This window comes from Lissotriton vulgaris, chromosome 5 (assembly GCF_964263255.1).
Source record: "Lissotriton vulgaris chromosome 5, aLisVul1.2, whole genome shotgun sequence".
Lineage (NCBI taxonomy): Eukaryota > Metazoa > Chordata > Amphibia > Caudata > Salamandridae > Lissotriton > Lissotriton vulgaris.
Window position 1 is genome coordinate 1,276,084,590 of NC_141693.1, and position 25,747 is coordinate 1,276,110,336.

At 45.2% G+C, this 25,747-nt stretch overlaps 1 protein-coding gene across 2 annotated transcripts in view; it reads right to left on the bottom strand.

Annotated features, from left to right (window-relative positions):
* The window catches only part of PTPN7 (protein tyrosine phosphatase non-receptor type 7), a 418,932-nt gene that overhangs the window by 356,625 nt on the left and 36,560 nt on the right, over positions 1–25,747 (bottom strand). For both annotated transcript variants that reach the window (XM_086923125.1, XM_086923126.1), the window contains exon 2: positions 18,910–18,963. The gene's annotated coding sequence lies outside the window, so the exon portion shown is untranslated. The remainder of the gene's footprint in view (positions 1–18,909; positions 18,964–25,747) is intronic.

A 25,747-nucleotide genomic window follows, 5' to 3' on the forward strand; every position in this document is an offset into this window, starting at 1 on the left:
AAGCAAAATGTATTTATCTGGAAGTGGCTAAAAAAAGAGACTTCTTGATATTACTATTCAGTGACCCAGTTTCCAGCCAGGTTCTAAATCTACAATTTAAAAAAAAGCCCTGAAGCTTGGAGAATCAGAATTTAGCCCAGAGATCACAAGTCCAAGTGGACATGTGTAGTCCCAAGGGGAGGCATTCCAATAATCTCAACTACTGATGTAGGCGAGGAATATCAAATGTCTCCAAAATCCTCTGGAATTGAGAAGCCACTATTTTGGGAAATTTATATTGTGAACTCTTTGGAAGCTTAGGAATTCGTAGAAAAGGTGCTAAAGCAATCTCCATTTCCCCCAGCATTTACTCAAGAAAATAATTTGTGGAACACATTTCTTTCAAGCTCTTATAAATTAACCAGTTGATCAGTGAAGCTTGGTAGTATAATCGTGAGTTTGGAAATGCAAGACCCCCATCTATAAACTTCTAGTTGAAAGGTTTCTAGCTTTAATCTAGGTTTTTTACCCTGCCAAATAAAAGATCTCAATTCTGAATTAATTTGCTCAAAAAAGGACTGAGGTACTCTAATCATCAAATTAGAAAATAAGAATAAAAACAAGGAGAGTATATTCATTTTAATAAGAGCTATTCTGCCCATCATTGTTTAGGGAGATCCTTCCATTGAGAAAGCAAGATTAGCATTTTATTAAATGTAGGGATATAGTTGAGTGGAAACAGATCTTCCAAGTACGATGAGACAAAAATTCCAAGATACCTTATAGGGTGGGACCTAAGATACTGTCCCTGCATCGAAAGAGGTAAAATAGCTGGTGAACAGTTAAAAAGAAGTGCCTCTGATTTTGCTTGATTGATTCTATAGCCCCGAATAACTGTGAGCAGTGGCAAAGTCATACAATGACTGGAGAGACTCTGGTGAGTCTTCTACTGGGCCATAAAAACTAACAAAATTAAATATTTGGTTGCAAATCTTCATTTGCAGCCAGAGCCATCTTGCGTTATTGTCCTTCTGAATCATTGTAATATCCCCCTGGATCTTTTTACTAATCAAAATGGCAACCCCTCTCATAGCTGCATTTCCAGAGGCAAAGAATTCATATTGAACAAAAGCAGGGGTTTTATCCCTAGGCGCACCCTCCTTGTAATAAGTCTCTTGCAAAATGATTCGGCTTGGAAGGTCTTAAACCATGCCAGCATAGAGCGGCACTTCAGTCTATTATTAAAACAGTTCAGATTACAGGAAATAATTTATAATGGTCTAGAAGTCATTTGAGGATAAGAGTAAAGTAATAAAATATAATGGGGCATATTACCAAGCAATAGCGATAATTATCGCTATTGCTTGGTTAGCGGGAAAAAAATATCGCCGAGCACCGAGGATTTTTACCGATGAGATACCTTGATATTATCAAGGTTTATCTCAAAAGCGGTAAAAATCCTGCGAAATGCATGAAAATCGCTGAAAAATCAGCGATATTCATGCATTATCGTGAGAATGCTCTTAGCCATGTTATCCACCTTCCATTGGATAACATGGCTAAGAACTGCTTTTAGCAGGCGTTAGCTTTTGGAGATATTCGCGCTTAGCGCGAATATTTCCAAAACTTGTTAATAGGCGTTAGAGATGTTAGCGACTGTTTTCAGTCGCTAACATCTTGGCACGCCCACTTTGCATGTCATTAGCGATAATTATCGCTGACATGCAAAGTGGGCCCCTAAATGCCCGCTATCGCCTACCAGCTGTTGCTAACTGGTGTTAGCGACAGCTTGGTAATAGGGCGATAAAATTATCGCCGCATTAGCGGGAAAAAGTCCCGCTAATGCGGCGATAATGCCATTGGTAATATGCCCCACTGTCTTGATCCTCTGCATTTCTATCAAAAATTTGCCACATTTTATATTTTCACCCCCCTGCCCTCTGTGACTCTCACACCCTGCCCGCCCCCTGCCCTTCGTGAACCCTTCCTCCCCACTCCCATGGATCGCTTCAATCGTGGAGCTTCCCTCAGCTGGGGTTCGCTGAGGTGACCCCCCCACCCCCAGTGCACCGGAACCCCTCCCATCTCCCCCATGTGACCCCACCCACCTCCCAACATTAGGGTGCTGTGACATGGCACCCAGGTGGTAAGCCAATGGCTGGCGGTCTAAGAACACAAAGAGAAATACAGAAGGGAAGAAGCACAAAAAAAATCACCTAGTTTGTCAGCATTTCATTGAGCGTATATTATTGCCACACTGAAAGTCATTTTAAAGCCCCCTTTCCTGGATGTTGCAGAGAATAGAAATATGTGGACTTTCCCTTTGTGGAGCACTTTCAGCTTTGATTGTTGAATTAGTCTTGCAGGAGCCTCAGCTTTTTGAAATTTATTTATCATGCCTCTGAATTCTTATCTCCGCCCAGCCGAATGAGCAGACATATCTAAAAATATTTTAAACAAAAAATTGTCGCTTGTCTGATACCCTTTATTATGGATTGCACAGGCTAGAATTTTCTCCTTTATTCTAAAATCCCCAAAATTCATGATAATTGTTCTGCGATATTTGGCGTTTGGATATTGAAGTGCCGGAACTCAGTGTGCACGCAAGATCATGAGATCCGTCTTCTGGGTAGTAACATCTGGGCATACATATTTGGTAATCAAGTCCATGAGAACTTTATCCATTTGTTGAGCTTTTTCAAATCCTTCCGTAACCCCAGTAATACGTAAGTTGCATCTTCATGCCCCATTTTCAGCATCATCTACCTTTAACTAGAGACTTGCTAGATCGGTTTGCAGTTTAGTTAGCTGATCTGTTGGCAGAGGAGCAGAGTCTTCAAGACCAGATATGCGCTGTTCCGCTTCTGTGACTCGAGATGTAAGCTGCTGAACATGAGACTGGATCAAGTTCAGTTGTGACTCCATCCATTTCTGAGCTTCATCTTGAGAAAGTTTCATATTTTTAAGCTCAGTTAAGATCTGAAGAAGAAGGATTTGAGTAGAATCCTCCGGAGCAACCTCACTCCTTAAATCTAGTGGCTTTGAGTCCAGCCTCTGAGTAGTTGGACCTTGAAGCAAGATCTTATCTGGTGTTGCAGTTGAGGTTTCCATTGCCATAGTAAAAAGGGTGGTATCCAAAAGCTGGGTACTCCCCACCTCCTGTAGCTCAGGAATACAATTAGGTTTAGGTAAAATAAAGCTAGCTAGATTGGTCTGAGCCTGAGCCTTTGTGTTATGTCTCATAATAGGCGGGCAAGAGATGTGTTGTCTATCCACCGGGAGGTCGTCTGTTGTTAATATTTGTGATATTAATAAAGACTTATTATCATTCGATTGAGGGGAAGCTAGATTGACTGAACTGAGGGGAGGATTGGCTGCTGAGAGGAGGATTATCACTAAGGCTCATATCTCCCAAGGATGTTGAAAAGAACATTGTTGTTTGAAAGATTTTGCTGCCTATGGGAGCATTCATGACTTGCTTCCTCTCAAGCTTCTTTTGAAGACCTACACCTCCGAAACTAAAGAAGCCTACCGACTTTTGAGGAATCTTCGCGCAGGCCGCCAGTTCCACTGAACAAGCCCGGCCCCACTTGTTTAAGGGATGGACTCTTGCTCTTGTGACGAGTTCTCGTACCCCTTGCAGAGTTTGCCATCAAGCGAGGTTTCACCGTAGTATCCCGGGAGCTTCTTTTCATATTAATTAATCTTTCAAGCTTGGTGCTGTTCCTAATGAAATAAATATTGATATATTTATTAGGGAGGCACAAGCTGGACCCAGCCCAGCCTAGCCTAGCTGAACCGCTTCCGTGTCTTAACCCCCTATACGGCTAGCCTTCAGAGTCTCAAAAATCTTAAACTCCCCCGCTAGTCAGTTTACCTAGCTGGCGTCTGATGGGATTTCCAAGCCGTAGTTAAAGAGAGCAAAAGAGCAAGCACACTCCGCTCCCTTTCTGATTTCCCGCAAGTCAAATAGTTGTCTGCAACAAAGTATCCAGACTAAGGGGCAGATTAGGATTGCCGTTTTTCCGCATCCTCCGGGCCGGCAGAAGCCACCGCCGGCCCGGAGGATGCGGAAAAACCGCAGCGGACCCACCAAAGACCCACCGCCACATTAGGATGCTGGTGGGTCCTGGTTTCTGTCTGCAGCTTTTCCGCTGCGGTTGGCTTACAACCGCGGCGGAAAAGCCCTAATATGGTGGCGGTGTCTCTCAGACACTGCCAGCTATATTAGGATGCCCAAAAAGAAATGCTTTACCACGGCGGATTTTCCGCCGTGGAAAAGCATACGGAGCTTCACTGCGGGGGACCGTTGCGGGCCCCCTGGGTGAAGGGGGGTGGGGGGTGCACATGGGGGGTACCTATGGTACCCCCCTGCATTTGTGTGCATTAATCGGCAGGCACCGCGCGGTGCCTGCCGCTTTCTGCATACAAATGCAATGTATGCATTTTTAACATTGCGGCGGATGCAGCTTGAAGCCGCACCCGCCGCAATGTGAAAAATAGAGGATGTGACCGCCAGGGTGGCGGTCACATCCTAATTGGACAGAAGGGAACTCCGCAGGCCATGCGGAGGTTCCCTCCTCCTCGATGGTCGCGGACGGACTCAAGTCCGTCCGCGATCATAATGAGCCCCTAAGTGTGTAACAAGCCACTTCTGAACGAGCCGATCGTAATCTCACCTGAAGTACTGAGGGAAGAGAGGGCTGCAGCATCGATCCTCGATGAGCTCAAGCGAAGCGTCTAACATCCTCCTCCTCTTTTGTTTCCTTCTTTTTTAAGCTTTTCAGGTGAAAAATATCCGCGGCTGCACTGCCACAAGAGTTCTCTCCAGACTTCCCAATCCTACCACCACCTCCTCAGTCTCAGCCTTGTCCTCTCTTGGAAACCAGCGTTTCCTTCCAGCATGCGTGTGGAAGAGATTCTGTCCAAGCAGATGACACAGGCATAGGTACTGTAGAATCGCAAGTATGCTCTCAGGACATCTGGGCCATTCCACTCTGATCAGGAAGCCTGGAAAGAGTTGTATAGAATCACTAAGAAACAGCCACCGCTGCTACCTTCTCCTTCCCACAGTCGAACAGGCCTGCCAGCACTCGGCCACGCCCACCTCAGTCACAGAGCATGACGGGAGCTCCCGTGACCCACCTCGTCTCACGACCCAAGAAGTTAAAGATTTAGTACATGCCAATTATGAGAGATCGGTCCAGGATTTGAAGCAGTACAGTGGAACAGAAAATATAGCTGAGAAAGATAGAGGGCATTTCCTTTACAGATTTTTGCATGGTTTGAGACCTGAGATTTCTTCTATGATTCAACAGCAGTTATTTTGTTGGCAAACTAATTTGAATGAGGAGATCTTGCATTATGCAAAGTACTGTGTAGATGAGCTTGAGATGAAACTCATAGAGAAACTGATGGTTGCTAAAATAAAAGCGATGCAGAAAGGTCAGAATCAATCAGGTTTTGAAAACACTGTTCTGGTACAGGGAGGATATAATCAAGTTCCAACCATGCAAGGTGTTAATGTTTTTGATCAATGGAATTTCCAGTCACAAGGGCAAGGTAGTGGTATTGGAGAACTGGTGTTGATGTGTCGAATTTGAAGAAAACAAATCCATGTCACATGTGGGAAAAATGAGGGCATTGGAAATGCGAGTGTGGAATTAATGTGAATAATGCAGGAAATCAGATACAGAATGGAGGATATGCACAGTCTCGGGGAAAAAAACATTGTCCAGACTCACCAGGCACAACTACAGAGAATTTGAAATCCTAATGTATCCTGATCAATGCAGATAGCACAAGCTCTGATGCCTCAACATAATGTTCAGTTACAAAGGTACAGTGTGAATCCGAGCCAGCAGATGAATAGGAATTCATTCCCAACTCAGAATGCATCACAGCAGTATTTGATTCAGATGGACGATTTTGACAAGGACTCATAAGCCTGATGGTGCCTGTGGGGGAGGAGGACTGCAGGTACAAAGGTATGGTGTGAATCAGAGTCAGCAGATGCGTAGAAATTCATTCCCAAATCAGAATGCATCACAACAGTATTTGATTTAGATGAACGATTTTGACAATGAACCATCAGCCTGATAGTGCCTGAGGGGGGAGGAGGACTGCGTGCTTGGCGCAGCCTTAGAGGTAGACCAGAGTGGTCCCTATGTGGACGGATAAGTGAATGGGAATCATGTCTCATTTCTTGTTGACACTGGTGCTACCCTCTCAACTGTAAGAACAGTAGATGTTCCCAAACTACTCCTCTTGGGAGAAAGTATCCAACTTGTAGGTGTTACAAATAGAAAGTTGTCCATCCCAATTTCCGAAGCAGTTCCATGTAAAATAGGGCCCTTTGAGGATTGACATTGATTTGTGGTGTGTGATTCAAGCCTTGTGAATTTGCTTCGAAGTGATTTATTGCATAAATTAAATTGTTCCATCTATTGCACTCTAAGAGGTATTAAATTTCATACAAATGATGAGGCTGTTGGTTTTAAACTTGCCCAACAGAAATCAGACATGGCAATGTACCCTCTACTGATGAAAGAAGAATTGCCATTGGACTGAGAGACACTGTGTACCCTAAAGTCTGGGACTTTACAGGTAAAGATATCAGACTATTTAAAGGTTTTGAACCAGTCCGAAGCGCTGTCAAACCGAATGCATGATTTCCAAGAATCCCTTAATACAATTTGACTCCAGATACTGTTGCGAGAAATACCCCTGTCATTGACTCAATGATTGAGCACGGGATCCTAAAGGAGACAATGGGAAGTCCTTGTAACTCTCTGTTTTATGGGCTTACAGAAGATAAAGGGCAAGTATCGTATTGTGCAGGATTTGCGGAAAGTAAATGCAATTGTTGTTCCATGTTGGCCTGTGGTACCAAGTCCTTGTAACTCTCTGTTTTATGGGCTTACAGAAGATAAAGGGCAAGTATCGTATTGTGCAGGATTTGTGGAAAGTAAATGCAATTGTTGTTCCATGTTGGCCTGTGGTACCAAATCCATCTTCAATATTGTTCTAAATTCCATGTGAAGCAGAATGGTTTTTCAGTCATCGACCTATGTCAATCCTTCTTTTCTATTCCCCTGCATGAGGATAGTCAGTATCTTTTTGCTTTCCATTTCAGCAACCGAGTTTTGGCATGGTGCTGAGTCCCACAAGGATATACGGAAAGCCCCTCAATATTTAACCAGATACTTAAAAAGAATCTTGAGTCTCTGATAATGCCAAATCATTATGTGTTAGTGCAGTACATTGCCAAACTACTTGTGGCATCAAATACTAAAGAGGCTTGCAAAATTGACACTGTTGCTTTGCTAAATCATTTGCCAGAGAATGGACACAAAGTATCCCTTAGATACAGTTTGGCCAAACTGAAGTAGTGGACTTAGGACACCACATTGATAAAGGAGCAAGAAAAGTGTCACAGGAAAGAATTGCAGCGATTATTAACATGAGTCCGACAGCAACTCAAAAAAGATGTCTGCATGTTCTTAGGAATGGTGTATTACTGTCGATAATGGATTCCAAACTTTTCTTTAACCACAAACCTCTCCAGAGGTTGACACACAAAGATGTGTCTGATCCTGTACCCTGGGATGACAGTTGTATGACTGCCTTCACTGAGCTGCGAGAATGCCCTTTCAGGGCACCAGCTCTGAGAATGCCTGAATATAACAAATGCTTTGTGTTGTTCTGTAGAGAAAGGGAGGGCTGCACTCTTTCAGTACTGACACAGATGCATGGAAGTAGTTGCAGACCGATCACCTACTTCTCGGTGACTCTTGACCCTGTTGCGGCTGCTTTGCCTGGATGTTTGAAAGCTGTTGCATTTGCATGTGTGCATCTTGAGCTGTGTGAAAGTATAGTCATGGGACACCCACTCATTGTATTTATACCTCATTCAGGGGAAATACTGTTGACATGTATCTAACAAACAGTCACCTTACAAATTATGAACACATTTTGGCACAGAGAATGTGACCCTTAAAAGGTGCACAATTCTGAACCCATCCACTCTAATGCCACTGCCTGTAAATGAAAACATGACTGAGGAAGTTGAACATGATTGCTTTGATGTGACTGAGCTGTGTACCAAGCCTTGTCCTGATATACAGGATGAGAGACTGCCTGAATCTGAACATGTGCTGCATGTTGCTGGTTCCTGTTTGAGAGACAGAGAAGGAAAAGTGAAAACTGCTTATGCTGTTTGTTCTGTTGAAGGTGTTGTGGAAGCATCATTGCTGCAAGGAGTGTATTCTGCACATGTTGCAGAACTGATCGCTCTGACGCAAGCTTGTAGCATTTCAGAACAACGTAGAGTTACAATCTACAATTATAGTCAGTATAGCTTTTGAGTTGTACATGACTTTAGGCAAAAGTGGTAACAGCGTGGGCTCACGAATTTCCCTGGATCACCTATATGAAATGTGGAAAGAGTAAGAAAACTTTTGCAGTCCCTACAATTGCTTTAGAGTATTCAAGCGTGTAGTTCACAAAAAAGGCACTGACTATGTGACCATTGGCAATAGGTATGCCGATATGATTGCAAAGTATTGTGTGTTAAACGCATACACTTTCAATGGGGATTTACTAAATGAAACATCAGATGTCACAAATTGCTACCTGTTGTCAGCAATAGATACATGGGACGAGGTTAGGCATTTACAGGAAGAAGTGACAGAAGCTGAACAGCAAAGTTGGGTGCGAGCAGAATGTACCAAGAGGGAAGATGATGTCTGGGTTTACAGTGATGGCCTACGTGTATTACCTGATAGCTCATTGTCACCTATGGCTAGACATTACCATGGTCCTGCACATTTAGGGAGATATGAAATGATGTGCCTCTTTCGACAAGTGTGGTTTAATCCCAGTTTCAGAATAACTGCAGAGGCACTTTGGCTTAGATGTGTAGTGTATCAGCAAGAGAATGCTGCAAGAAAAACACAAGTTGTCATGAGTCACATAGGGAAATCTGCAGGTCCTTTAACTAAATGCAAATAAACTCCATTGAGATGCCCCTTTGCAATGGTTTAAAATATGTTTAGGTAATTGTATACATTTTCTCAAAATGGGTAGTAACTTATTCATCACGAAGAAACAGTAGCTTAACCGTAGCTACACTGTTGCTAAGGGAGTTGATTCCACATTTTGAATTTCCGACTTCTCTTGAGTCAGACCAAGGAACTAATCTTAACAATGAGGTCCTGAAGATGTAATGTGAAGCACTACAGGTTAAGAAGAAGCTCCATTGCTGTTACCGTTCAGTGTTTCTGGACCTGTGGAACAGATCAACAGTACATTGAAATCCAGATTGGTGAAGATGTGTGCTTCAATGTCTTTGAAGTGACCCGATGCAATGTCTCTTGTGTTGATGAGTTTGAGAAGTACACCACACAGGAGGACTGGATTGTCGCCCCACTAAGTTATAATGGGCCGAGTGATGAGACAGCCAGCTATTACTGCCAATGCTCTCGTCAATACTACAGATGATCTTATCCTGGATTACTGCAAAGGTTTGGCTGATGTGGTATGTTCTGTGTCTCACTGGGTTTGAGAAGCTATCTTTGCGACTCAACAGGATCAGTGCCATGATCTCAGTCCTGGTGTCTGGATAATGATGAAGAAGCATGTGCGGTAATCGTGCTTGTAACCCCAGAGAGGCTCTTGCCAGGTGATCCTGGTCATCAACACAACTGTGAAGTGCGCAGGTCTTCTAAACTGGGTGCACACCACCCACTCTCGCAGAGTCCCACATCCCCTTGATGATACAACAGCACTTGTTCCTGATGTACCGGTTAGCTCAGTGAGACAGAATGATCAGGTTAGTCAAGCTGTTGGGGACCAGCAAATAGCTAGGACAGCACTTGTTTGGCCTCAGGGGGGTGTGAGAGAGTCAACTATTGTAGGTACCAAAAGGTCTCAACCAAAAGAGTTGACTACGAGAGGTACAGATCCTAACATAGAGCCTAGTGCAGCAATAAAGTGAGTTGCACCCAGAGGCCTTTGTCCTCAAGGAAAAGAGATCTTGAGAAGCTGCTTGGTTACAGGATGAGTATCACCAACAATTTGTGAAAGTTTCAAGCAATCTGGTCAGAGTGACTCTGATGATGAGCAAACAGCTGTGAGGAGATCAAAGGAGCAAAAGTACCCAGTTAAAAGTACTCATCTCCTGAATGGACTTATCTGGCTACAAATGAATGGGAGCTGGAGTTTGTTTCCTACTTCTTTAACAATATGAGTCCACCTGAACCTCCTTGAAATGAACTTTGTTATGGATTTGGATTTCAATCTTGGTGTAGCACTTGAAGGGCTGGCACGTTTTATCGTGAATATACTCATCAACTAACCTGATCTGTGTGTTTTACATATTGAATGGAACCAGTGAACTGTGCCTTGATATTTTTGTACTGAACTTTGCCAAACTGCTCAAACCACGTAATGCTATTTTTGTAATTTTTTTTTAGTTAAATTGTCTGAATTGCAAGAAGCCATGAGGTCTAACAATAAAATCTCTCCTAGATGCAAAGCTGTATATACCGAAATTGTTTCTATTATTGCTCTGATATTAGTTGCATTGATTATTTTTTATTTTTTTATTTCAGTAAGTTTTTTTTATTGAAATTGTATATATACACAGTGCATTACACTTACATGGGTAGAACAATTAGACAAGAGGCAGAAGAGACGCCCCTGGGGTGGGAGGGTGGGGGAGGGGGGTCATAGAGGTAACAATATCACATATTATAACATTGGCTTTTGGCATTTCTGACTGGCTGCGTAGTCTTGGCATTGCGTCCTGTTGTTCGTGTCATCTTGTGGGTTACATCTCGGCTTCCTGCCCCGTCTTCCCCGCTCCCCCCACTTTTACGGTCGGGCTGTGTATACATTCGCGTGGCCAGTGAGATTGTCCCTTTCGCGGCCGATGATTGTCCACCCCCACAGCGGCAGGAAAAAAGAAAAGAGAAGGGGTAAAAAGGTGGGCGGTATAACAAGAGTTTAGTTTGGTTGTGGTACTAGAGGGCGTGCGTTACTATTCCAGGCCGGGGTATAACTCCTGCACTAGCTTTGTTGCTGCGATGTTTACGGCGGCTTGTGCGAGGACAGGTAGTTGTCCAGAGAGAGCCACATTTCTCACTTTGTGTGTGTCTTCGGTGTGTAGTTGGTCGTTATGGTGTCTGCCCCCCTTAGAAAGGTGACCCAGTTGAACCAGGTTTTGAGAGAGGCCTTCCCCGTGTCTTTCCAGTTGTTCAGTACTGTCTTGGCCGGCGCTGTTAGTAGGAGGTCAATCAGGTCTTTGTCCTCTCTGGATTTGATTGTGGGGGTCATAAAGCCTGTGGCTAAACTGTGAAACTCGAGCTGGAGTGGGGAGCCTGTTATGTCGTTTATCAGTTCGCCTATCTTGCGCCAGAATTTTTTAACCTTGGGGCAGTGAAGTATCAGGTGTGCTAGGTCGCCTTTCTGTCTGTTGCAATTCCAGCATGTGTCATTCTCGCGGAGTCCTGCGGAGGCTAGGCGTGCGGGGGTCCAGTATGCTTTGTGTATCAGCCAGAATTTTGGTTTGGTTTAGGGTGGTAGTTACTTTCTTCCTCGTGGTGGATGTCCAGAGGACGGACTTTTCTTTCTCACTGAGTTCCCTGCCCATTAGTGATTCCCAGTATGCTGTGGCCCTGTTGTTAAGTTTGGTGGATCTGGGGCACAGGGCTTTGGAGAGGTATGCTACTTGGTGACCTGTTTTATTTAGGTTGGTATCGTATTGCAGTATTGAAGGTGTTTGTTTGTTGAGGTCTGCTTTACTAATCGCTACTTTGATCTTAAGGAAGTTGTATAGCTCAATGCTGTCTAGTTTGTGTTCATTCTTGAGTGAGTCAAAGGTGGTGTGTGTGCCTTGGGTGTGTAGTTGACTAGCTGTGGAGATGCTGTGCTTGTACCAGGAGTGCATGTCTAGTGTTCTATCGCTGTATTTGATCTTGGCGTTGTGCCATATGGACTCCCACTGAGTGTTTCTCACGCTAGTGTCCAACATCCTGTCTATCTTGAGGAGGGCCGTTTTGGTGTTCCTCAGTATGGGGTTGTGCTTGATTGCGGGGTGTTTGGTTGCTGTGAGGAGGGCGATGGGCTCCATTCCTTCTAGTAGTCTCCTCTCTAGTGAGAGCCATGCTGGGGTGTAGTCTTGTTTGGGTGTGAGCCAGTACAGTCATTGTTTCGCTATGCATGCAGTTTGGAAGGTTTTGAAATTTGTTATATTTAGGCCCCCCAGGTCCTTGGCTAGCCTGAGTTTTTTGCAGGCTAATTCGGGGTTTTTTATCCTTCCATAAGAAGTTATTTATTAGCTTATCCAGCTTTTGTGGAAATCCACTGTGTTGATCAGCGGGAGCATGTTGAGCATGTAGTTCACTATCGGAGTGAGCATCATTTTGACTGTCTCCACTCTCCCCCACCATGTAGTGAATTTAGGTGACCATCCTTCTACTCTCTCTTTCAGTTTGCGTAGTATCGCCTGTTCATTCTGGTCTATTGTGGATCTGAGATCTCTCTCGAAGAGCAGGCCCAGGTATTTTATGGATTTTTTCTGCCATGTTAGCCCTGATTCTCCCACAACAGTCTTCGTGGTGTGTACGTTCAGAGGTTTGCATTCTGATTTTTCTCTGTTTAGTTTGTAGCCTGACACGTGTGCATACTGCTCTATGGTGTCCATGAGGGCCTTTATTGACTTCTCTGGGTTTTCTGTTGTGATAAGGGTGTCGTCAGCATAGGCTGCTAACTTCACCGCCTCACCGCCTATAGGAATTCCTGTTATGTCTTTGTTCGTTCTTATCACGTTGAGCAGTGGTTCTATCGCAAGTAGGAAGAGGGCCGGTGATAGCGGGCAGCCCTGTCTAGTGCCGCATTGTAAGGTGAGTAGTTCAGAAGTCCCTCCGTTTACAACAACGCGTGCCTTGGGCTCGTTGTAGAATGCGAGTACCATCCTCCTGTAGTTAGGTCCCAGGCCAAATTTCTGCATGCACTGGTCCACACTATGTTCCTGTAGGAGATTCTAAACATATAATTTCTTCCAAAACTGAGAAAGTTAATAACACTGATTCTATTGTCTTAGATGACAACCCTTTACATGATGATCTTTCAAAAGCTGACTATTAAATGAATGTGTACACAAGCCTGCTTAATGAGTATGTCCATATAATGGCTGTCGGTGATTGCTACATATGTATGCAAATACCATCATCAGTTGGCAAAGGTGTTACATACCATAGTAACAGCATCATAAAAGCATGCTTAAATGTGTAGAGAAATAGAGAAAAATAAATATATAAAAGGTTCAAATGTTTGCTAATAAGGTGTCATAAAAGATTTGTTTTGAAATGTATGATTTCAAATACTTTTATTGACAAACTAATGCAAATTCTAATGATGTGACTTAGCATTTCGATTGCCTCACATTTGAATGCATCATGAGAAGAATGTGGTGCGAAAATTAGTAATTGTTATGCAAATGATCCTTACAGGAGTGATACTACATATTATTAGGATCATAAACATGTCAAAATGATTTTAGTAAAATCAATTTTAACAATAATTTACATGTATGAGTGTAGAAATGTGTGGAAGTAGGTCATACCTAACTTTAGTCATTTTTATGTAATAATGTTTTGAAACCATTACCATTATTTCTTTACATGAAAGGCTTGATTTATTACATTATGTTTGATTCTAATTAGGAGTTTAGTTCATTCTAAAGAAATATCAGCTTTAAATGCATTCATTCATGTTCTTTCCTGAACTGCATTATTTCATAGCCTAATATAATGGACTTTTCACGTTCCTTCAAATGTTGCTTATTCTGTTCTGCATGTGTAACATTTCACACAATTAAGGAAATGTTTCTAGTGTTGACTGCGGAGTGAATTGGTGTGAACCAACCCCTGTACAGACACCATGGAATGAAACAATGTACTTTTCTTTCTGTCGACTAAACTGTGAGGACGGAAAGGCCTGTCTTTTCTCATGACAAGCATGGGAAACCATGTTGGAGTATCAAAATATTGTTCCTTACGTTCGGATGAGCAAGCAAAAGATGATTTGGCCATTATGGTGTGATGACTGATGTCACAAGGAGCATCATAAAGACTATAAAGGAGAAGACCCCAAAGAAAGGGGTGGTGTTCTATCTCCCCTTTTACGACAGGACTGCATGTTTTTCTATGATTTAAGAACCATATTCTTGGCTCTTACTTTTTAAACTACCTTTGTTGATGCTTTTAGCAGTCTGATTGGAATCCTATCCTTCTTTGTCAACAGCCTGTCATTCTATGCCCCATGCTTTTTGTCCTTTGCCAATTATCTTGCCTGCTGAACTCTTGGACTGCATAGTGAGAAACCAGATTTTGCCACATTTCCCCTTTTGCCCATGCCCATGGACTCACCCTTAGTGGACTTTAACTTGATCCTTTGCCCCTTGCTATTGAACCTTTTGAATAATTGTTAGAGGAAACCATCTTCCTGCATTTGATGGTGGTAGGAATCTGTAACTTTTAACTGATGCAAGTCTTAATTATCCTCTTCTGGATTAGGGCGTTGACTAAAAATGTGTTGTTTAATTCTACATGCTTTAAGAATTTTGACTGAAAAGCTTAAAATTTTACTTATATGCATAGATTTTGGATCATTAATGCAACAACCAAATTATCTAAAACTGCCTGAATCTATTATTGTGTTTTAATGTTCTTTCCTTAAACTGTACTATTTGAACTTAGACTCCAAGTGCACAATAGGGAGAATCATAGACTATTTCCAGAACATCAAGTTCTGCTGCTTTAATTCTGTGTTGCGACTGCAGAACTCTTAGGGCTCCATTAGGATGGCGGGCCGATTGCACCCGCAGGGTCGGCGGTGGTCATCTGCCCGCCATCCGTGTAGAAAAGACCCCCGCCATATTATTATGGCTGGGGGGTCCGCGGCGGACGGAAAGACCGTCCGCCACATTTCCGCCCCGGTCGACTTGCGACCGGGGCGGAAAAGGCTGCAATATGGTGGCGGTTTCTTTCAGACACCGCCAGCCATATTACAATGTGCGTTTAGGAATGCCTTTGCTGTCACGAAAAGGAATACAGAGTCTGCTAGGGGGGCCCGTAGTGGGACCCCAAGGACTCCGGGGGGATGGGGTGCACATGTGGGGGTACCTATGGTACCCCCCTGCAGTTCCATGCACAACATGGCAGGCACCGCGCGGTGCCTGCCATGTTGTGCATGGAAGTGCACAACATGTCTCCCTAACATTGTGGCGGGCGGTGCTGAGTGCACCGCCCGCCACAATGTTAGGGATGCAGGATGCGCCTGCCACTGTGGCGGGCGTATCTTAATGACAAGTATGGGACCCCCGCCCCTATGGGGGGCGGTCCCTCTGTACGATGAGATGGCAGGCCTAATGTGCCCCTTAGTGGGTATACTTCTGGTTAGACTCAACTTCTTTAGGAGGTTGGGTCTACATATTGCAATACTTTATTTGTATAGCATGGTCTTGAGAGTTTTGTATTTGAACCGTATTTATATTTTCTGAATTGGCTACCAATTAATGGTCCTCATTTGACAGCCAACGGTTTTGGGACATCCTATTTCCCACCCCTTGCTATTAGTGGAGAAAAATCCATCAGGAGAGCATTGCCTCTTTGATAAAGTGCAGTGATGTGAGTTGTCAAATTGTAAAGAGCCCAGTATGGTTACAGTAGCAAGTCCATAAAAATGCTTTCACTGGATCAATAGCAAAAACTTGCAGACCTCCAGGAGAGCACTCTTATTGGTGTGGAACATTGGGCTCAGGTCAAGGAAGAATATCACCTGTACTATGCCTCCTCCTTTAGTGATCAAGAAGAGACCTGAAAAGCATTCTTATCCAGCTAAGATTCTGACACATCTTGGACCCTCAGTAGGCCTCTAAGTGCATTATTGAAATATGAACACAGATCAGCTGAATGCGAAGCATCACCACTGTTCTTATGTTGTCCAATTGTTCAAGGCTTTCCTCCAGCCTGGAGAACCAATCATTTGCATAGTCGTTAGAGGTACTCGTCTTGTGCATAGTCACATGAGTTTCTTTCGACTGTTCCTCTGTATACTGGACCTTCCACCTCTACTGTTCTTTTTCCGGTTCCACATTTCACATTTGTTCAGACAGCATTTCCACTCAATGGCTATCAAAGCAAGCTCAACATTTTCAGAGGTAAGTTGGGATGCTGGGGGTTGGTTAGGCACCGTCAATTGGGCAACCCAATGCCGTGGGGTGTCAGATGCAGGGGTGCCTTTTAGGGTCAGATCTTCTTACCAGGTCCTGGTCGCGGTTAGGTGGACTATCCGGTTTGAGGCTGGAGGTGTCAGCAGGAGGCTTAAGGCAGGTCAGGGGTCACCAGGTCTCGGGCCAGGATCACCGGGGAGACCTCCTCCTGGTGTTGTGCCACTCAAACTCAGGCCATTGGCGTCGGGTGCAGAGTGGTGCAGACTTGCGGACTTTGCCCGACCTTGAGTCTGTGGGTGAACAAGTCCAGTGTTCATGGGAGACAGAGTCTTTTCTTTAGAAGGGAGGGCAGGTCCTCTTGGTTCTTGAGGCTGCTGGCTGCAGGACACACTGGAGTTTCGCTTCTACAGGTTTGAGGTGGGGCCAAGTCAGTGGGGGTCCTCCTCTCCTTAGCTTCGGCACTGCTGTTTGGTTCTTCTTATTTTCTTTGTGTAGTTTCTTGTCTGAGGAAACAAGGTTCGGGGGTACAGCTAGGTAAAAGCTTGGGGTCGGTACACCCCCTATTATGCCACCCTTCTGTAGGAGGGGGCATGTGCCTCACCCTAGATGCTGGGTCCCCCCATCTGCAAGATGGCAGGGTCTCAGAGTTGTGCTTTACCTTGCCTCCCCCACCTGAGAGGTGGAGTTGGGAGAGGTGGGCACACCTCCCTTCCTAACTTGGTTTTTCCACTAGTTCTCCCGCCCAAAGTGGGGACAGACCCGGTGGGGACCAGTTGCTGAAGGCAGCTAAAAGACCTGGGGAAGCTCACAAAGGCAGTATGCCTTTGATGCATTCCCTTTGTGGACCTTTCCCATCCTGAGGGAGGAGGCTTGGCACCTCGTCCCAGGTTGAGCATTGTGTCAGGCCCCCGAGAGCAGCAGTCTCTCGACCCAGAGGTCCAGAAACATGTCTGGTGGTGGCAGCTGAAAGAAGCCACTCAGACTGGACACTAGAGGTAGGTCGTTTTTCAGCGGGCACCTTTAAGATGCCCTCTATGTGCATTTATCATTAAATCCCACACTGGCATCAGTGTGGGTTTAATGTGCTTAGAAGTTTGAAACAAAACTTCTCAGAGACCTTCCCTGGTCACATTGACCTGGGTACCTATGGTACCATTTATCATGAACTGACCTGTGGCCAGAGAGTGCCAATTTGGTTTGGTCTCCAATGCAGTTTTAGGGAAAGAACATAGGCCCTGGGTGCCTGATGGCCAGGATCCCAGGCCACACTCAGTCAAAGTACATCAGCAGTTCAGCAAAAAGTGGGGGCAGCCATACAAAAAAAGGGCACTTTCTCACAACCATTTTCCCAAGGTCCTAGATGAGTTTAAGGAATTGAAACTTGCTATGACCTCTAGCCATGTATTGAACTTAGCCAATTTCGAGAAGACATTCATTCTCCTAACCGACGCCTCCAATTGGGGTGGTTCTTTCTCAATGTAATGAAGAGGGGTTGGAATTGTCAATTTAATTAATTAGCCGTAAGCTTTTTCCTAGAGAACAGTGGCTCAGAAAGAGTCCCTGGCCATCAAGTGGGCCGTAGAGAAACTTCACTATTATCTGGAAGGTAAAAACGTTATCTTACTTACCGACCATGCACCCCTAACATGGATAAGCAGGAACAAAGGGAACATAACCAGATTTTGAGATGGTTCTTTGCTCTTCAACCCTTTCAGTTCAAAGTCCATCACAGGCATGGAAGGAGTAATAGCGATGCTGACATTCAGTCTTGACTCCTCTTTTCCCTGATCAGGAAAATCATGGGATGGGGATGTGTCAGGAGGAGGGATGTGATCAGAACGAAGATTTATCTGCTCCCACGCCCCCGGTCTAGAGTTCAAACCGCCACAATCACTTTTTCCTGGCAGGCCTTTAATCCAGACAGCACAGAGGAATAACAAGGTCAGGCAGCCAGCTGGGACATAAAGGCAAATGAAGTGTGACTAATGTGGATGTTCAGGAGGAAGGAGGAGCCAGCTGTTGACCCTAGAGAGCTCATCGGGAAGGACGTCAGCCCAAGAGAGGAGTCGGAGCTACTGGGAGCCCACAGCAAATGGACTGGATGACCGCAACTCCAATATAGCTGAAACCAAGAGGAGGACAGCAGCTGCCAGGAAGGCCATCAGTAGGATGCTTTGCCCCGCCATGCTCACTGAGGAGCGTGGCTATCAGGGGTATGTACCTGTTTGTGGTTTCATCAGGGGAAGAGGGAGGAGCAGTGGGTGGAACGGGCTGGGGCTTGAAGTAGTGGCAGTGTATACCCCCAGTTCTACCCTTTTCCACCATTGGAAACTTGAGGTAGAAAAACTCCCCTACTCAGGAGTATTCTCTGGCTTCACTTTGAAACCGCTAATAGAACGAGTCTGTTCCACAGTTAAAACAAATGTCAAATAGAAGATTACAAGTGAAGAGTTTTGTTGTTATGCTATTTTTTTGTTTGAATCCTTACCTCTGAACTCACAGGGACCTTTATGGGTATTGTTTGACAGTGAACACTTACCCCTGAACTCAGGGGAAAATATATGGGCACTTAAATTGGCCTCCACCAATATTAACGCATGTTCCGATGAATCGAAATGATGAATAGCAATAGGGGTCAATGTTTCACTAACTCAACCACAAAAGTAACAAGACAGAATAAGAATAGAACTTACCTGTGCCTCTCCTTTTGTCTGATGACGCTGGCGGGTCAACTACCATGGAGGAACCTGAAGAGGAGAGAAGAAGATGTTTGAAAATCTTAACAGCTAATTCCTTGAACACTTATAATTAGAAATAAAACAATTAAGAGCAAAAAAGGGAAGTAATGGACTTCCAGATCCTAATGGCAGATTACGAACTCCCACCTGGTCTATTTCTGAAATAGTACATGCTCTAACAGGTCTGAAATCAATTTCTCACAACACACGAGGTATAGCAAACATTACACACAGCGAGTACCTGGAGAAATTTAGTGAAGTGGACATATAGAGCTTTTCGGTAACACATTGATAGGTCTTGCTTGTCTCTTTGAACTGCTTGGCATAGCCAGACCCCTCCATAACACAGAGTGGACAAAAGTTTTAAAGTATTCCTAAAGAGTATCCAGATGGGCATGTTTTGAATGCATACAATGTAACATCCTAAATAGAGCCTATGGGGGAGCGTGGCAAAAATGGCGAACATTGGTAGCAGGATCCCGGAGCTCCACCCTCTGCCGTGTTTGTGGCTGTAGAATCAGAGCACACTCATTTTCACTCCCCAATGTGCACAGCAGACCCCTAAGACTGCATGGACCTGGATGATATGGCTTCCCTGAGCTCCGTGGTGCAGCTTTTCAAGATGGCAGCCGCTCTGAGGTGAATGAGAGCAGAGCCACTGGGCATGGATGGAGATGGGCCGGGCCACCCGAGAAGATATGCTTGAAGTAAACCCGGTGGGGTGACGTGGCCCTACCTTCCAACCCCGGTCGACGGGGCCTGCAGCTATATTCTGGAACCAGCCATGGAGTATGGCTTGGTCAGCTCCAGACACAGTGAGAGGGGAAGTATAACGGGGCACGGCCTGTTGAAGATCAGGTAGGAGCACCTGTGCAAACTTACAGAAGCAGGCCCACCCTTGAGGGCAATATAGACTGGTGGGGGCAGCAAGAGGAGCTCCTGGTTGCTGGGGGGGACTAGCACCCAACCGGTCGATGTCTGTTCAGTGGAGCAGCACAGAGGAGCAATGCTAAGTTTAGTCCTGGCTGCCCTGATGAGCCTATGCCCTCCACGTGGCCCAAGTGCAAGACTGCAGTTGTGCAATTAACTGATGACAGAAGGACTCACTGGGGGCCCCTCTGTCCCTGATCCACTCTTAAGACTTCTACCCCATGCCTGGATCCTCATGTTGGGGCAGATGGCCTCACCCCCCCTCCCAGCAAGCCTTTCTGCGGGCCACCACCATCAGTGCTACCATACCGCTTAGCATCTATGGCCCACCCCGGGTTTATTGGAAGCGCAGGGCCACCATTGACAGCAACCGCCATACCCTGTGGTCATGCCGGAGAGTCAGCAGTCTGTAGACAGAATATTGAGTTTAAAATATCGAGTTGCACAAATATTGAGTCAGAAATATTGTGGTTCAGAAATATCTACAGCAAGAATATAGTGGTCAAGAATATCGACTGCGTTTTCAGTTCTGTAGCCGGTTGTGGATTTATAGGGGAATAGGGTGGGAAGAAATGTAATGATATTAAATTAATTGATTATTTTTATTTATTATTATTTGTTGAATTGAGAAGGTATAGTGTTAAATGTGTATACTAATTTATTACTAATGAACTAATAATTTGCTGTTAATTAATAATAAATATTACATTTTTATTAATTACGATAGTTGTGTAATTAATTTTAGGGGTGTGTTTTGGTGTCTATAGGTGTAAAGGGTAGGAAGTAATTTATTTTTAGTTGATAAATTACTAATTGGTTAATTAATTTTAATTAATTAATTAATTGGTAATTAATTATGGTAATTGTGTAATTAATTTTTGGCGTCTGTTTGGGAGTTTCTAGGTGTAAGGGTGGGAAGTAATTTATTTGTAACTGATTAATTAATAGTTGGTTGTAATTAATTATGGTAATTGTGTAATTAACTTTTGGTGTCCGTTTTGGGGTTTATAGGGGTAGAGGGTATTGAGTAGTTTATTTATATTTTATTAAATACTATCTATTAATTGATATTAATTAACTTAACTAAAAAGATATTCTGGCAAGTGGGTAATTCATTTTACGTGTGTGTTGTAGTATTTATATGGGTAATGGATGGGAAGTAATTTGTGTTTAATTAATTAATATATAGTTGTTATTTAATGTTAATTATTTGACATTTATTTTGGGTCATTGTTTATTTTTGTGTGTGTTGTTTTTACTTTTAAAGGGTAAAGGGTAAATACATTAACAATAAGTTGTTAATAGTAATATTTTTTAATGTAATAATAAGTTTTTTTGTGTTTTAATATGTTAATAGTATAATTTAGGTGTATGTTGTGGACATTATAGTGTTAAAGTGTGTGTAGTTAATTAATGTTTATTAGTTTATTTTAATAATATTTATTGAATTGATTAATAAATATGTTAATTATGGAAGTACATTTTATTTGAGATGTTGAAGTGTGTTGTTATTGGTGTGGTGTTATAGGGTATGAAATAAAATAAACACATTCATGTATTAATTAATGTTTTTGTTTGTAAATATTTTCTAGTTTAAAAGAATTATTTTTTCATGTATTTTATTATTTAGTGTTATATAATATTTGTAGTTCTTTGTGATATGTAATTAATATTATAATATCCTTTACTTGTATATATTTAATATATTTTGTTTCAATTTTTAAAATATTATTTAATTATGTTTATAATTTTTCTTATTTTTTAAATATTTTTTATATTTTTTCAACTGTTGGAAGTGTGAATAGTAATTTGTATCTCTCTGCTATCAAACACGTTCTTTACTAATCCACTGATTGGAGTGGGAATAGTAATTGCATTAACTTCAAGATAAAAATATTGAATTGCACTGTCAAGGGAAAGACCTCGAAAACAAATCCAGACAGGCTGATATATGAATCAAAGTATTTCCTCTGCAGGACACAGCAGGGGAACTAGAGGAATATACTTGCAGGCTTTTTTCCATCAGTAGCACCGGATCTCACACCACAAGACATTCTGCTGGATCGCACACACTGGGCTGGCCGACCTGCCAGCTCCCCTGGCATGCCCCAGGACATTCCCACTTTCCTGCACTGCTATGAATAGAAAGAGGCAATTATGGCGGCAGTGCAAGATTGCAACAACATAGTCTTTGAGGGAAACTAGGTCTGACTCTACCAAGATCGCACACCCATCACACTGCAGTGGCGTTGTCAACGGAGACCACTCCCGAAATACTACAGGAGAAACGGATCTGCTACCGATGGCAGCACTAATTTTGCCTCATGTTTGTCTGGCAGAATGACACGTTGAGTGTATGTATCATAGAAGAAGCGAAGAAATAGATGGACACTGACTGCACCATGGACTCTGCCTTCACTGTTCCAGGCGAACTGCAGAGGGACTGTCTAAGTTCTACTGTATAATGTTCTATAGGCTATCTCTCTACACTTTTCCTTCCCTTTTCAACAACTTGTGTAAAAGGGCAGCCCTACCCAGCTGCACTCAGTTGTTTGACTCACCATGGTAGCTGTAGTGTCCGGCTGGATACGTTCTAGTGTTTCAGCATGCTGTAAGACACACTAAACACCCACCCACCACTGGCGTCATCAGTCAGGTGACCCTGGCAATAAAAGGGGCTGAGCGCACGTGCTCTGAGCCAGTTATCCAACTATACTATTGATGTCTGTGTCCATCATTCTACTAATATGACGGCCTGAGGCCCAAATACCACATTGGCGACGAGGGGGCTGTGCCCGTGCGCGCAGCAGCCCAGAAGCTGTGGGAAAAGGGAAGAGAGCTGCCCCGTGTGCAGGGCACTCCCTGGAGAAGGCGTGAGCAGCGCTTGATCATTGCAGGGAGTGCGACGAGCCCTGGGTGTGAAATGGCTAATCGCCCGTGGGGCATGAGGACATCCCAGGCGTGAAGACGGTGTCCGGGAGACCACCCGCACCGACGCAAAGACCAGCGGGCGTGAGAAGTGCCCCGGGTGAAGGTGAGGAGGTCGGGAGCTCACCCCGCACCTCATGTGCCTGCAGGAGATCCGCACCCCTGTACAGAGGCGCCCGGTACCCCATGCGGCGTGTGCAGAGCCCAAGGGTGCACTCAAGCTGAGCGGAGCACACCCGCATCGGCCGTGACAGAGTGCGAGTGGAGAACCGCGCGGAGCCCACCCGCGTGGAAGAAAAGGCCCGCCGGCCGGAGGTGAGACACAACAGTGAAGTACTCATTGACCCAAGCGTGTCTGAGGCCAACGGGAGCCCTCCCCGCATCTTCGGCAAAACGTGAACGCTAGCCGGCAGCAAGGCAGCGAAGTGCACAGGCCTGTAGCTCCGACCCCCACACTGCGCAGCGTGTGAAGTTAAGGAAGCTGCCGGGGGTGGGAGGGAAGCTGAAAGAAGAAAATGTGCGGCCCGTGGCCGATTAGTAGGGTTCCAGCAAACCCCCCTGCGCAGTCTGTGAAGAAAAAGGCACGGTGCGAGGGGCGGGAAGATGCAAACGTGAATGGCTGACCACCGTGATTAACAAGTAGGAGAATGTGGGAAGGGGAATAACGTGTGCCCCAAGAACCAGCTGATGTTCCGTTGTGCCCTTCCTCATGGCCCAAAGGTAGACGGCCAAAGACACCAGGCGGTGCCCGCGGATCGAGACGTCCCGGCGCCACCAGTGGGGCCTAGAGTGAAGGTGTGAGGCCGCAAGAACAAAGACAATATGGTGAGGCCAGCAGCGTGGGTCGAGCTGCTTTGGCTAATCGGAGCGCTGCAGGGCCTGTGAATGGTAGCAGCGGATAAGTGCCCCGATCATATGTGCACATACAGAAGCATTCCCTCAAAGGGAATAGCAGATCCACAAAATATGTAAAGAGTCCACCGGCGTTACGAGTGCCTGTGCCCTGTGGGGAAAGCTACGAGTGGAGCCGAGGTCAGGAGAAGCTCCATACCGGAACATCCAGAGAAGAAAGTGAAAGTGCACAAGGCCCATAGCATGAGGGAAACTGCTGAAGACAGTGAACAGAAATAGGATTAAAGCAACACTCCCATCTAGTGGCCGTTTTGCGCCACTGCAGTTTGAAACGAAAAATAAAGCCCATGCCTGAAAGTCAAGCCTGCAACAAAGAGCACTCGGTTGCTGCAGCCCACAATCAGTGCCAAGAACAGAGGAAGTCAAGTCCAGGCTCTTGCTAGAAAATTAGAGAACATAACCAGGGTCAAGGAAATACCAGCAGCAGCACAGGACTCTTGCAGCACATGACTAGAAGACGATGAGCGCTAGCAGAAAGAACAGAAAGGTAATACTAGGACACAGCTGAACAGACACTGCCAGGGCCAAAGATAAGGGGGTCATTAGGATGGAGGGTGGACTTAGTCCGCACGGAATCCTATCGGAGTTTGGGACCGCCCGCCATAAGGGCGGGGGTTCCGTGGGGGGGATTAGGATGTGCCTGCCACTGTGGCGGGCGCATACTGCATTTTTAGCATTGTGGCAGCGGTGCTGTCAGCACCACCCGCCACAATGCTAAAAATGCATATATGCATTTGCATTAACAAAGCGGCAGGCACCGCGCGGTGCCTGCCGTTTTGTTAATGCAAATACAGGGGGGTACCACAGGTACCCCCCCATGTGCATCCCCCACCTGTCCTTCAATCCCGGGGCCTGCAGGGGGCCCCAAAATGAAGACTGCATGCCTTTCCGTGGCGGCATCGCTGCCAAGGAAAAGCATCTGTTTTGGGCCATGCTAATATGGCTGGCGGTGTCTAATAGACACCACCACCATATTAAACCTTTTCCGCCCCAGCCGCAAGGCGACCGGGACGGAAAAGCGGCGGACGGTCTTTCCGTCCGCCGCGGTCCCCCCGCCATCCTAATATGGCGTGGGTAATTTGGGTGCGGATGGCGGGCGGATTTCGCCCGCCAGGCTGGTGGTGGCTACCGCCAGCCTGGCGGGGCAATCCGCCCGCCATCCTAATGGGCCCCTAAGAGTGCGGTGATAGCTAGTGGTAACAGGTTATCACCGCGGAGGCAAGGCTATAAGACAACCGCCAAAAGCAGCAAGTCACTGAAGGGACAGAAGAGTGCAGTCAGAAGCGCGCCAAAGCAATGTGACTGCGGAGAGAAGAGGAAGGAGTGGTTGCGCAGACCACCACAAGCATGAAGACTCACAAGGAGGAAGAAGCCTACCACCCAGTTGGTCGCAAGGATGAAGGAGCCGACCACCCAGTTGGTCGCAAGGAAGAAGAAGCCGACCACCCATTTGGTCGCAAGGAAGAAGAAGCTGACCACCCAGTTGGTCGCAAGGAAGAAGAAGCCAATCACCCAGTTGGTCGCAAGGAAGAAGAAGCAAACCTGCCAGTTTGGTTGCAAGGAGTAAGAAGCTGACCTGCCAGTTTGGTCGCAAGGAGTAAAAAGCCGACCTGCCAGTTTGGTCGCAAGGAGTAAGAAGCCGACCTGCCAGTTTGGTCGCAAGGAGGAAAATGCCGACCTGCCAGTTTGCTTGCAAGGAGGAAGAAGCCGACCTGCCAGTTTGGTCGCAAGGAGGAAGAAACCGACCTGCCAGTTTAGTCGCAAGGAAGAAGAAGCCGACCTACCAGATGGTTGCAAGGATGATGCTGACCTGTAAGAAGTCAGCGAGCGTAGTGATCTGACAAGAGGTCCACGAAGAGGACCAGGAAGAGACTGAAGAGAAGTCTAATGACATCAACTAAATGTCAGAAGTAATCAAGTGAGAGAAGGTCGCGACGACAGGTCCAGTCACAGAGCGAAGTGAAGACAGTGTCCTAATGCTTGGACAAGAGCAGGTGGAAACGTGTGGAGTGCACGCTACACG